This window comes from Phascolarctos cinereus, unplaced genomic scaffold, assembly GCF_003287225.1.
Source record: "Phascolarctos cinereus isolate Bilbo 61053 unplaced genomic scaffold, phaCin_HiC Scaffold_2;HRSCAF=192, whole genome shotgun sequence".
NCBI classification, from domain to species: Eukaryota; Metazoa; Chordata; class Mammalia; order Diprotodontia; family Phascolarctidae; genus Phascolarctos; species Phascolarctos cinereus.
The window spans coordinates 388,179,198-388,192,908 of NW_027555625.1; the positions used below are offsets into that span (position 1 = coordinate 388,179,198).

The window sequence follows — 13,711 nt, forward strand, 5'->3', positions numbered from 1 at the left end:
CACAGACCCAGAGCGGTTGAGTGTTATGCTGAGGGTGTCTTTTGGGTAAGGGTGGGGCTAGATAGCAGCCCTCAAACTGTGGGAATCTGTGACTTTCCCAAGGTCACAAGGTAGTGAATAGCATAACTAGCCTTATAGACCACTACTTTAAGGCAAAAACTGTGGTCCCAAGAGACCAGCAAGGTTCTGGACAAGATCAAGAATATAGAAAACAAAAATAGAACATCTTTTTTCCCTTTCACAACAGCATGACTTATCTTTACCTATTATGTTTGAAATGTTTTGGTCATTACAGAGTCCCACTTATGTCATAGGTGCAGGAGGTCCTGAGAAGGGGGAGGAGAAAACCAGACTTATTTAATCTGGAAAGGCAAAGGTTAATGGAGAGTGTGACTGACACATATGTAGCTATGAAAAGGTATGAAGAAGATGAGCAAGGACATGTTCCCTAAAATCCAGGAGACTAAATTTGAGCGCTGCTGCCCTAATTCCTGCTCTCCCCTTCCTCTCCAAGCCCACCCTGCCTTGAGTTTTGAAAAAGAGATAATTTTTAGGATAAATGAAAAGAAGTTTTTCTTTCCTTATCAGGGAGCTCATTACCCCAAAGGTACCACAGTTGGAAAATATAGGTTCAAGAAGTAATTTGAGAAGTATATATATGTATATGTATATGTGCATGTGTATATGTATATATACGTATTTATTTATAACAGGATTATTATTGAAGCTCAGGTCAGGTTTCATCTCCTTCATAAGGCCTTCTCTGATTTCCCTAGTTGGTGATGACTTCCTTCCTTGGACCTTGTGCAGCACTCTGTACTTCTCTTGTGGTCATATGGCTGTAGTTCTCATGCCCCTACCTATCTCATTGGACTATACGCTTCATAAATTTGAAACTGGGTGATTTATCTTTTTTTTAAAATTATTTTTTATAATGCTGAATTTGGCAAACACTAGAAAACATGAACATTTCCATAGGCAAAAAAGAGCAGAAAAAGAAGATTCTATAGTTGAACTATGGATCTTTATTATGTATAAATGTTATATTTAATAGGACAAAATGAATTTAACATGTTTATTTCAGAGCTATACTATTTGTGTGTTTCCATGGGACTGCCTTTCATTCTCGTCTATGTATTGCAAAAAGTCTCCAATGACTTTTCCTTCTTTTCTTGGCATCACAATGACTAACCCTGTCTCCCTCACAGTTCTCTTTCTCTTTTTTTAAAAGCTCTCCCTTATGGTAATCGCTATTGTAAAGCAAAACGAATCTGCACATTGGACATATATCAAAAGAGATAGGTCTTATTTTGTATCTCTATTCCCTCACCTACAGGGGGTGGGTAGCATGCTTAAGCCTCTGGAATAATGGTTCATCATTCATCAGAGTTCTTATTCTTTCAAAGTCATTTTTATTTAAAATATTGTAGTTGTTATTTAAATTGTTTTGACCTTTTTCACTTTACTCTATATTAGTTCACATAAGTCTTTCAAGGTTTCTCTAAATCCGTTTATTTCATTACTTCTTATGGTGCAATAATTTTTCATATTAATATATGGTAAATGTATACCATATATACCATAATTTGTTGTATACATAATTTGTCATCATTCCTTAATTGATGGGAACCCGGTTGGTTTCTAGTTCCCTGCTACGATAAAAAGGTATTACAGTGGATATTTTTGTACGTATAGATTATTTCCTTCTTTCCTAAATATCTCTATGATACATACTTTGTAGTGGCACAACAAAGTCAAAGAGTAGGGACAGTTTAGTGAATTTTTAGGTACGGTTCTAAATAGCATTCCAGCATGGCTGGACCAATCTACAAGTCCCCCAACAGTGCATTGGTGTGCTTCTCCTCTCATATCCTTTCCCAGAATCTGATGGGTATGAGGTGAACTTTAGAGTTGTTTTAATTTGCAGTTTTCCTTATTATGAGTTATTCAGAGAATTTTTTCATGTCATTATTGGTAGCTTCTTCTGAGAGCTGCCTCTTTAAATATCCTTTGACCATCTATCCATTAGAGAATGGCTCTTGTTATTCTATATTTGAATATTTCCTTATATATTTCAAATATCAGATCTCCTACAAATATTTTCCCTAATTAATTCTCTTCCTTCTAAATGTAATGTAATTTATTTTATTTGAGCATATTTCCTGCAGGGCCCTCCCCCCATTTTATGTAGTTAAAATAGTCAGTTTTATCTCTGTGATTTAACCTTTTTTAACCTTTGCTTGGTCAAAAACTCTACCTCAGGCCATAGTTAGAAAAGATAACTACCTCACTGTTCCTCTACTTTATTTATGATGTGACTTTTCATATCTGGATCCTGTTTCCACTTGTGGATGGTGTTAGATATTAGTCTGAATCTAATTTTTGCCAAACTGATGTTTTCCTAAAAGATTTTGTTGGACAGAAAGTCCTTATCCTAGTTACTTGGGTCCTTAGGTTTATTTAACACTAAGCTACTTTGTTAATTTCTTTTTGGGTCTTAGGTTCCTAATATATTTTACTGACTAACTTTACTATTTTAACCAGTTCCCAAATAGTTTTTAATGATTACTGGTATTCCTAAGTCTTCTTTCTAGTTATATTCATTACTCCTCTTGAAATTTTTGACCTCTTGTTCTTCTAGATAAATTGGGCTATTTTTTTGTAGTTCTTTAAAGAAACTTTGTGGTAGTTTGATTGGTATGACAGTGGATAAAAAATAATTGATATATTATAATTCTATTATGTTAGAACAGCCCAACCATGAGCAATTGATATGTCTCTAATTATAGGTCTGTATTTCTGTAAACAATGTTTTATAGTTCTTTTCATACAGTTTCTAGATATGTTTTGGTAGGTGGACTCTCAAATATTTTATACGTTCTGTAGTTATTTTGAATGAAATTTCTCTCTTTTTATTCTGAGTTATTTTTGGTAATATAGAGAGAAAGGCTAATGATTTATATGAATTTTAAAAATATCCTGATTAGTTCCTGAAGTTGTTGTTTTAATTGCTCTCTAGGGTTCTTTATGTAGACCATCATGTCATTAGCAAAAAAAGAGTGTATACTTATTTACCTGCTATAATTATTTAGCTATTACATCTGCAAAGATTTACCTTTCTTGTTATTGTAGCATTTCTAGTAAAATATCAAATAATAGTAGAAATAGTGGATATGCTTATTTTATCCCTGATCTTATTGGAAAGCCCTCCACTCTATTCTGGTTCTTCATTTTTTTGGGAGGAGGGGTTAAGTTTTTATTTACGAGACACTGCAAGACAGGAAATTCTACATAGAAATAAGAACCCTGTTAAGAAGAGAGGTTTTATATAGACGGTGCAGAGTTCAAACAGTTCAAGTATGCTTTAGTGCCATATCAAGTCACATTTAAACTAAGATCTTAGTGGAGAGACAGCAAAACAAATTATACCAAGAACAAAGCATACAAAACTTGATGATCTGAGTATAAAATCTAAATGTTAAAGGTCTCAGGTGTGCCATCTTGAATCTGGAAGGTATAGCCATTGGAGGTAGATTCTGATACAACATTTTGATCTTCCTCTGTGGAGAAATATTTTTCAATTAAACTTGAGAAGCCTTACGTACTATTTCATTTTCAAGGGATTGGAATGTTTCATTTCTGTCTAGTCCTGCACATTTTTCAATTAGGACACAGTTCTTCAGTTTCATTTAGCTTTGCAGTGGCTAGAAAAATATTTGAAATTGCATCCAAAATAATCAGGACCATTTTGCTGTCTTTTGCAGACAAGAGATTGATTAAGGGTTCCAGAATTCCATTTTGAACAAGATACATAATCTGTTCAATTGTTCCACCACTTGAGTAATTTGTGACAATGCATACAGCAACTTTCTATGATTCAAAGTCTCCCTTTGACAGAATTACAACCAAGTATGGAACTAGTTCATGATTCATAGCTTGCTGTATTTGATTCTGATGGCCAGCTGTGATGTTTGAGATTGTCCATGCAACCTCCTTTAGGATATAGGTTTTGGGGGTAAGTAAGTAGTCTAGGAAAGACAGAAAATGCTCTTGAGTCTAGTTTATTCATCTGTCCCAGTGACAATGTTTCTTATAGCTTGAAAGGAAGGAGACACTATTGACAGTTTACCAGATCCTAGAAGTTTCACTGGTTGTGGGACAACTCCAGTTTCCACAACCACTTCAGTCCAGCCATTTGAACCATTTGTGAGGTGGGACACGACCCAATAGGTATCTGTCAGAACTTCTGGATCACCATGAGGCAAAAGGTAAACTACAGTGGGAAGAATTTGCTCAATGGCTTCTATTAAGGGAGTGGGATTCTTGTGAGGACAAAGAATTGATTTCCTAAGTGATAATGATGATGTATCAGGAATGTAAAGTATAAGAAATTATGTTTCCAAAGATGCAGAGGAAGTGGTACTAACAATAGAACTCAGAAGTTGTCACAGGAACAGATGGAGTGGTCTTGCTGAAGAATTATTTTTAACAATACCACCCAGGACAGACAAAACCAGCTGACATTAGCAGCGGGGTTCGGAGTGAAGAAAGTAATACAAAGATTATAGCTTGGCTAGGATGCGCATGCTTAATGAACCTCTGCATATTAACTTCTCGTAGGGGAGGGGGGAAGATTGACACAATTCAAGATACAATGTTGCATGTAATGGGGAGGAGAGAACATACTAAGGAGTAATATGAAGTAGGCGTTCCAGGAAGTTGTATACCTCGAAGTATCCAGCCAATGGAGAAACAAGGGAGGGACCTTGCATTTCAGGACACAGTATGACTGCTTGCCTTCACTTCCATAGGATGTATCTGCTTCTAGCAGCACACCCACTTCTTGCAAGAGCGTGTAATAAATGAGGAGTCTTCGTTTTTCCTATAGAAGTTATTCCTGACAAGGAACTACATATATGACTGCAAGCAGAGCTAGAAAGGGTCTGTTGCACCATACTTGATAGCCAAGTCTCTACAGGCTGAACCATCACCTGCAATATTTCCCAGAGCCCTGTTCATTTCCTGTTCATCGACTTGAGACTAGAGAGAGGCAGACAGGGCAATGACCTCAGGTATAGTCCCTCTACATCTACCACAGTCTTGTTTGGTCGGATGTCTCAGAAGCAATGTTTGGTGGTAAGCGCCCAAGCAGATTAAAAATGAGTAAGATGACAATATTTCCTGCCCAAGAAACCTACAAGGTTTGGAATCACACCAGCATCAATTATTTGGGCAGGGGGAGGGAAGGAAGCTATTTTTCCTTAGAAAAGAGTTCCTGGGTAGCCTGAAGTTGAACCTCTAGATTGTTACTATTTATATCTTTGACAATTTCTTCAACAGACCAAAGCCCGGAGCTCTGGTTATTGCAGTTTTCTTGCAGAGCAAAAGTATTATCATCAGAAAACGTGCAGATACTTCTTCTTTTTAGTGTCTGGTCATCTTTCTTAGCTTTCTTCAGTTCTACATTCACGTCAACACGCTGGCACCTTATTCTTAAGCTGTCTTTCTCTTCGTTTTTCAACTACCAAGCCAGGCTGCTGGTGAATTAATAGTTTCATTGGTGGACTTGGCTGTGTTTAACATGGGGAGAAAAACAAAGATGGAAGGTTGCTAGAGGTCTCGTGGTCCCGAGGGGAAGCCAGACGAGGTTGCTGTTAAGTCAAGGTTCGACTGCCAGTAGCCACTACAGCTCAATCCCATAAGCTGTGTGTTTGACTCTTCATTTTAGAGAGATTGTATTTACCATACTATGGCAAAGTCCATTTATTCCTAGGTTTTAAAAAAGTTTTTTTTTTAAAAAACATAAATGGGTGTTATATTTTGGTAAAAGGTTTTTTAAAAAACAAGTAGTCATGTGATTCTAATAGTTTTTATTATTGGTGTAGTCTATTGTATTCATAGTTTTCCTAATATTGAACCAACCCTGAAGTCCTGGGATAAGTTTACCATGAGTATAATTAGAAGCTTCTTAACATATTGCTGTAGCTTCTTTACTGACATTTTATTTACATTTTAACTTCAATATTAATTACGAATATTTGTCTATTTATATCATAGAAGGAATTTGGAGGGATCTCTTATTTTCTCCTTTTAGTAAACACTTTATGTAACATTGGAATTAATTGTTCTTTGAAGATTTATAAAAATTTGCCTTATCTGGCGTTACGGTTTTTGTCTTTGGGAGCTCATTTATGACTTGTTCTCCTCCTCCTCCCCCAAGAATGGGCTTTAAATTATCTTGTCTCATTTTTTAACTGGAGCATTTTATATTTTTATAAATATTTATGCATTTCACTTAAGTTGTCAATTTTATTGGCCTATAATTGGACAAAATGGTTTTAATAATTTCCTCTTCATTTGTTGTGAATTTTTCCTTTTCATTTCTGATACTGGTTATTTGATTTTCGGTGGTCGATATATTTTGTTAGTCCCCTCCTTCCAAAAAAAGTTTCTGGTTTTATTTATTGGTTTGATAGACTTTTTAAAAATTTTGTTAAATATCTTTCTTGAGTTTTGGAACTTTCATTTAAACTTCTATTAAGCTTTAAAATTTATTAGTTTTCTACTTTTCTTTGTAGTTCTATGCCCAATGTATTAATCTGGTCTTCCTATGTTTTGACAATGAAAGTGTTTAGAGCTATGAAATTTCCCTAATTCCTGCGTTGATTGCATCACACAAATTTTTGGCATGTCATTTTATTATTTTCTTTGATAGAATTATGCATTGTTTCTATGACTCGCTAATTCTTTAGGATTAAATTATTCATATTCTCCAATTATTTTAATCCTTTCTCTAATATTTCATGATTCCTCACAGAATCATTCACTTCTTTTTGCCACATTTTAATTTTCATAAAATCTATTGCTTGTAAAAAGTCTTTCATCTTTTTTCTAAACTACTTATTTTCCACTAAATGCTTTCTCTTCTTTCTTCCCAAGTTCTTATTTGGCTTGTATTCTTATTTACTTATTGAATTTCTTGCTTCATTTTTTTCCTGGATACTCTCGTGATCCTAGTGGCCAAGCCAGTTTTGAACTCTGAGGCTGTGCTTGTAGTTATAGAGTTATTATCTTCTTTTGAGTCTCTTGACCCATCATATTTTTTCATAGCGTTCAGCTTCTCCTTTTGTTTACTCATATCTTTAGCCTCAGTTCCTGTTTCGGGTTTTTGTGCTAGGTTTACCTCTTCCTGTACTCTTTGATGTCTTATTTGGTCCTGATCTTGATGTGTTGGGCTCCTGATTTTTGCTTTGTGTGGAATGTCTGTACTCAGAGAGCTGTAGTATTCAGCCTCCCTTGGATTTCCCAGGTTCAGAGTGCTGTAGTCTTAAGGGACCTCTGGAGAAACTTAGGTCAGATTGCTGTGGATTTGTAGCTTCTGGAAACATTGCGGTCACAGCTGCTGGTTCTCATTCTGGAGTATGAGGTAAAGATCTCAGAGTGCTGCAGGTTTCCCATAGCTCTCAGACTTCCCATTCTCCAAGGCTTCCTATTGCCTAGTATTGAGCTCTGCAGACTTCAGGGCCCTCTGAATATCTTGGGTCTGAGTGGAACTAATTTCTAGCATACTGGGTTTTCACATTTAGGGCAGTGTTTGCATCTTGTCCCCAAGTGTGTGGCCAGAATGGTCACAGCATTGCAGATTTCTTCTTTCCTGGGCTTCTCTGTCCATTTACTCTGTGCTTTTCTCTAACTTTCCTTACAACTTCCCCTTAAAGTGCTTCAGGCTTCAGGTGCCACCTGAAACAGCTCTGGTCTGATAGCTGACAAGCTTCTGGCTTATTTACCTTCACTCATGCTGGCTTCCCTGGTGGATAGGCCCCTTAGTATTCTGCTTCTCTTTTTGCATACTTTTGTACTGAGTAAAGGAATTTATTGTCATTTCTTTTTGCATGTCTTTAATTATGAATTGTTTGGTGCTATTTTTAGACTTTTCTGGAGAATTTAGGGGAGAATTGGACTCCTCTGTGACTTTTCATTCAGCCATCTTCACCAAAACTCTTCTTAATTGACTTATTTTGTGACCTTCTTTAATGCCTAGAATAGCATTTTGAATATATTTATTTGCTGAATTTAATAGATAACCATGGCATTGCATTGAAAACAAAGTATGTTGGGGACACATCCCTAGCCTTTTGGGGTGATGATGCTTCACAGTACTGCCCTTCACAAGCTCAGTACTCCAGTAGGACTGAACTACTTGCTACCTGCCAATCTCATCCTACCTCTTCTTGCCTCTGTTTCTTTGCATGCACCTACCCAGTGCTGGGAACAGATGCCCTCCACCTCATCTCTGCTTACTGAAATATCTCATTTGCCTTTAAACGGGGCATTCCCTGATCCCTCCAGCTACCAATGATGTTCCCTTCCTTGAATTTTTCAGGCCTTTCTGTTCAACTTGAACTACTAGTTATTTGCTATTTCATTCCTTGATAGACTATAAAGTACTTGAGGGCAGGGTCTCGATCATGTTTCGTCTTTGTTTCTTCAGTGCCTAACATAGAGTCTTTTTTTTTTTGTGGCAAAAAAGTATTTATTTTCCTTAAGTGTACAACCACAGAGTCCCTTAAGGGGGAGGAAGTGAATCCACCTGAGAGGGGGAGAGAGAGAATGCCCTAGGTGGGGGTGGAGAGGAGTCCTTGGGAATGGAAATCAATAGGCCAGAGCTGGGATGAGTAGAAGACTGATAATGATTGGCAGAAGTAGCCTGGCAAACTCAGGGCTGGGTGTATCTGTCCATCTGTTGCTCATCATAAACTCCAGTCCATAAAGAACATTTGGACTAGGCAGAGAAAAGAAATCTAGAATAATAAATGTTTGGATTGAATTGGTCTTTTAGAGGTCAATCGCATCTTCCAACCAACCATTTTATTTCCAGTATTTTATTGGAGAATATTGGACTAGATGGACCAGCAGTCTGAACCACCATAATACTATTTGACTTCACAAAAACGACATTCATTCATTTATCTATTTATTCAGCTATCACTTAGTAAATATCTCTCATGCCTGTTCTCTGTTTCTAATGAAAGAGATGCATTTTTGGATAACAAACCACCTCATCAGTATCCTTAGTTGCTTCTGCCTCTCTGATTGGAGGCCTGGAGGGTGGAGCAAAAACCTCCCCTCCATGGCCTCCTTTAATAGAAGGCTTCAAACGCCAGCCACCTCTTCATTTGCCACCAGCTGTTCTGCTTGGTTTCAACACCATTGTCATCTCTTCATCTCAACCTCGGGCTGGGTACCTTCTCACACTCTGTCCCTTCCTTTTCAGTTTCCTTTTGTGTATTGTCTTCCCCAATTAGATTGCAAGCTCCTTGAGGGCAGAAATAATCTTTCTTTTTCCTTATTTGTGTCTCCAGCACTTAGCAAAATGCTTGGCACATAGTAGTCACTTAATAAATGTTTATCATATTATATTATGAGAACTAGATTAGACATCAGAAAGCCTTGGTTGAAATTCTGCTATACAATCCCGAACCAACAGCTTTAGTACTCTGAGTCTGTTTTCTCTTGGTGACATGGGAATAAAGTCTTAGTCCTTACTTCATAAAGACTTGTGGGAGATGATGCATATAAAGCACTTTGCAAAGAACTGACATTTCCATAGTACTTTCTGTTTGGCAAAGTGCTTTACAGACATTATCTTACTTGAGCTTCATAATAACTCTGTGAGAGAAGTGCTACAGGCATTATTCTTAATTTATAGATGGAGAAACTGAGGCTGGGAGAGGTTAAGTGGCTTCCTCAGGGTCACATTTGCAGCAAGTGCTTGAGGACAGAGTCAAATCCAGGCCCTCCTGAACTCTATCCCCCAGGCTAACCGGTCCTTTTAATAAACTTGAACATGCTTGACATCAGGAGGTGGTGATATTTTTGTAGGGACAACAATAGTTTATAGGGCAGTTGGGAGAATCATAAAAATAAAAGTGCTTGGTCCAGCTCAGTGCTGTGATGCTGTGATGATGTCAGGACTGAGGCATATTGGTCTGAATACAGACCTCCTCCAGAGCACCATATTTCTAAATTGAGAAAGCTGTGAAAGAAAAAAAAATGCACTCAGGATCCTATTTCCCTGGATCCTTGAGCTCAATGGTCTATGTATTCCCTCCATTGGTACAAAACAGAGCTCACCTCCACTCTCCCACTTGTGTGATTTTTTGTCAGGGTCTTTCTGTAACTCCTCCATTGAGAATTTTCTTAAAGCCCCACAGGCCTTCTGCTTGTTCTTTTAGTAATTATCCTGCAGCACTCAGGCTGTCCATCTGTCATCCCTCACCCTCACTAGGTAACATGAATATGTCTTCGTCTGGTCATATGTCCTGAGAAGGTTGTCCTCATTACAGTTCTCTCCTCTAACTTCCCTATATTTAATCGTATTGTCTTTATTCATATTAATTTCCTTTATATTTGTTCTGTATATTCCTAAAGACATACTTCTTATTGTATCCCCATTAGAATATAGGCTCCATCCAAGTAGGGACTGTTTTCTTTTTTGTCTCTGTATCTCTAGTACCTGGCAGAGTGCTTGGCACAAGATAGGCATTCAATAAATACTTGAGGATTGACTGATTGATTGATTGCCCATTTTTCCCCCTAGTTAGATTGTGAACTCCTCAAGGGCAGGGACTATCTTTTGCTTTTGTCTGAATCCTCAGTGCTTATCACAGTGTCTGGCACACAGTAGGCACAAAATAAATGCTCATTGACTGACTGATGAATTGACTCCTATGTACAATGAGTTCTGGGCCACAGGGTGGGGAAGGTAGAAAGGTAAGTCTTGAGTGTGGCTCATTATTTTACTAAAAGTGAGAGAGGATGGAAAAACACATACACACAGAAGAGGGGGGGCAAATAGAGATGTAGAGACAGAGAACAAGATTACACGCACGCTCATTCATGAAGTATATGATCCAGTAATTGACAATGAGTCAGGATGAATCAGGTCCCCAAATCCAGGGTAAGAGAGATAAGCCAAATGAGCAATTTCTTTCATAGTTTCATTGGGGGCGGGGCAGGAGGTGGGTAGGAATAAGAACCTCATCATTATCCAGACACAACACTAACATGAAGGGGTGAAATAATTTATCGTTAAATTACAGGCTGACCTATTCAGCATTGTAATTTTAATGTAAGACTAACCTTTGAAAATAGATGGAGTGATATCAATTATTAAGGAGAAGACATTCATCAGCTAGATGGTGTCTATTAGTAATTTTCTGCCTGAATAGTTATCTCATGGAGTACAGTCACTGCTGTGCCTGAGCTGAGGGAAAATGAAGGGCCCAGTTACCCTTTCATGACTTGTACAGCTGTTTTTAATCACCTTCTCTGCTGTCAGATGAAATGAAGAGACTGAAATATGATCTTGTGTGTTGTGGCCCTGTATACTTACATCTCCTTCTGACTGTGACACTAGGCATTCCCTCAGGTTTGGGGCCGAGAAGGAGCTTGTACCTTCTGAGAAGGAGTTGGTTTGCCTTGGATCAGTCAATTGAAACAGTATTTATTTAGCAGCTACCCCTAACCTGTCTCTATGTTAGAACTGTGAAGGCACCTTCTCTAGCTCCAAAGTACCCACAATTTAGCTGGGGAGACCTATGAAACAAGTTGAGAATAAGACATATAGGTGCTAGAGTGTGCACCCTAAGTCCTAATCATTTGGAGATGGGAGAGAACAGAATGGCATGGAGTCACCAATACTGGGCAATGTGATGCAGGGAGAAAAAAAAAAGAATGGATCTGGAAGCAGAAGACCCGAGTTTAAATCCTTGCTCTGCCACTTAATTGTGGTGTAATCATAAGCACATCACTTCCTCTAGTTGTCCCTTTTAGATCTAACATTCTGTTTTCCAAGGTCTCTTCTGGTTTGAACATTCTGTGATTCCAGTTGGAAAAGGCTCCAGGTGTGGCCAAATGACAGTGACATCTTGTAAAATGAACCACTAAGCATTCTTACAAGGACTTTGTCCTTAACGCTATGAGGGCTTATCTAAGGGTATCACATTCCATCCCACGCTGACTGCTACTGCTCTTAGAATAAGATTTCAATCTCTCTCTCTTTCTCTCTTCCTCCCTTCGTCTCTTCCTCCACCTCTCTCCTCTCTACCCTACCTCTCTCTCTCTCTCCCAGCACCCCCCTCCCCTACACTTCCACTTAGGTCCTCAGAAGAACACTTGGGATAATTTCTGACGTTTGTTGGGCTTTTTCTTTCTCTCTAAAATGATGGGGAATGGAAGAGTCTTTCTTCTTTTACTTATTTAGCTTAACACTCAGAAAAAGCTACTGGTCTGACAGTTGCTCAATAGCTAATTTGAACAGTATGCAGGCCCCTAGAAACTGCCCCAGGTTTGGAACACTTTATGAATCTGCGTCTAGCCTCTATTGATATGTTTTCTTTTACTAGCCTAACCAGAGGATATTTTGGTTCAAAGAGGAAAAAATTAAACAGAAGCACAAGACAAGCATAAAGAAAGACTGCTATGTACCCAGGAGTATACTCTTCTATAGATCCCCATACTGCTAGTTAAGGAGGGGATACATGCCAGTTTAACAGTGATTAGCCTGGTCCCCACTGCCCAAAGGCCTGGTCTTTTACATCTCACCTTTCCTGCTCTGCTGGTGTTCACTCATAAGACTATGGAATTGGCGTTGGGGTTTCCTGTCTCTGCCGATGGCTCAAGATCCCCATTTCAGGGGTTATTCCAGTTCCCTTTAAGCAGTTAATAGATTAGATTTTACAAAGAAATATTTACTTCAAAGATATAACAAGAACAAGTAGACAAACAATTCTCTTGGGGGGGGCACAATACTCCCTATAGTACTTCAGTTTCTGATGGGGGGTTGGGGTTTAGGCTCATAGCTGAGCTGGGTTCCTAGTTAGCATTAATCATACCAAGTTCCAAATCTAAAGATCCCCTGTTGGGCTTCATCCTAGACCCTGCCTTCTCAGGGCTTCCCTGATGGACTGGGGGTGACATCTGGCCTGGAATCCTGGGCTTCAAGGTTCCAAGGTTCACTATGGCTTGAGCTCTTGGATTGGTGACTCCTATCCTTATACCTAGAACTGAAAAGGAGAAATGAAACAGATTGAAATGCCAAACCCATTTCTCGGGGCTTAAAGGCAGGTGGCTCTTCTTTGCCTAGCTTACTTCACAGTTCTTTTTCTGTGAATGAATCCTTCATTCCTGGACTCCACTGCAGGGAAGGGGAAGGAAGGAAGAAGGAAGAAAGAGAGAGACAGAGAGAGCGAGACAAAGAAACAGACAGAGACAGACAGAGAGACAGAGGGAGACAGAGACAGAGAGAGATGGGTGCTTCCTTAGGTGATATGGGCATGTGTCAAATTTCTGTTATATAGGAAACATATGCAACCAGGAAACATGCATGATGGAGCTTTGCATAGGGAACATTCATGGCTAGGTCAAGTCATTCCTTCAGTGTTACAATGATTGATGCTGATGTTTTTTTCTGATTGTCTTTAGGAGCAAGCTGCTTTCTCTATTGAGCTGGGATTCTCTGCTGTTTTGCTCTTTCTGCTGCACATCTCTGCTTCTTCTGCTACTTTCTACTACCATCTGCTGATCTTGGGTTGCCATGTGATCTCTTCCCTTATAGGAAGAGGGGTCTGCCAGATCTTTAGTTAGATAGTCTGTCCAGTGGTGCCTCTTTTCTGTGATGCCACACTCACCCAGATGCATTAGTCAGTTA

General features: G+C 38.6%; 1 pseudogene; it reads right to left on the reverse strand.

The window, feature by feature from the left end:
• Window positions 1-3,471: 3,471 nt before the first annotated feature.
• LOC110199704 (importin subunit alpha-1 pseudogene) lies at window positions 3,472-5,583 on the reverse strand (annotated as a pseudogene).
• Window positions 5,584-13,711: the final 8,128 nt, after the last annotated feature.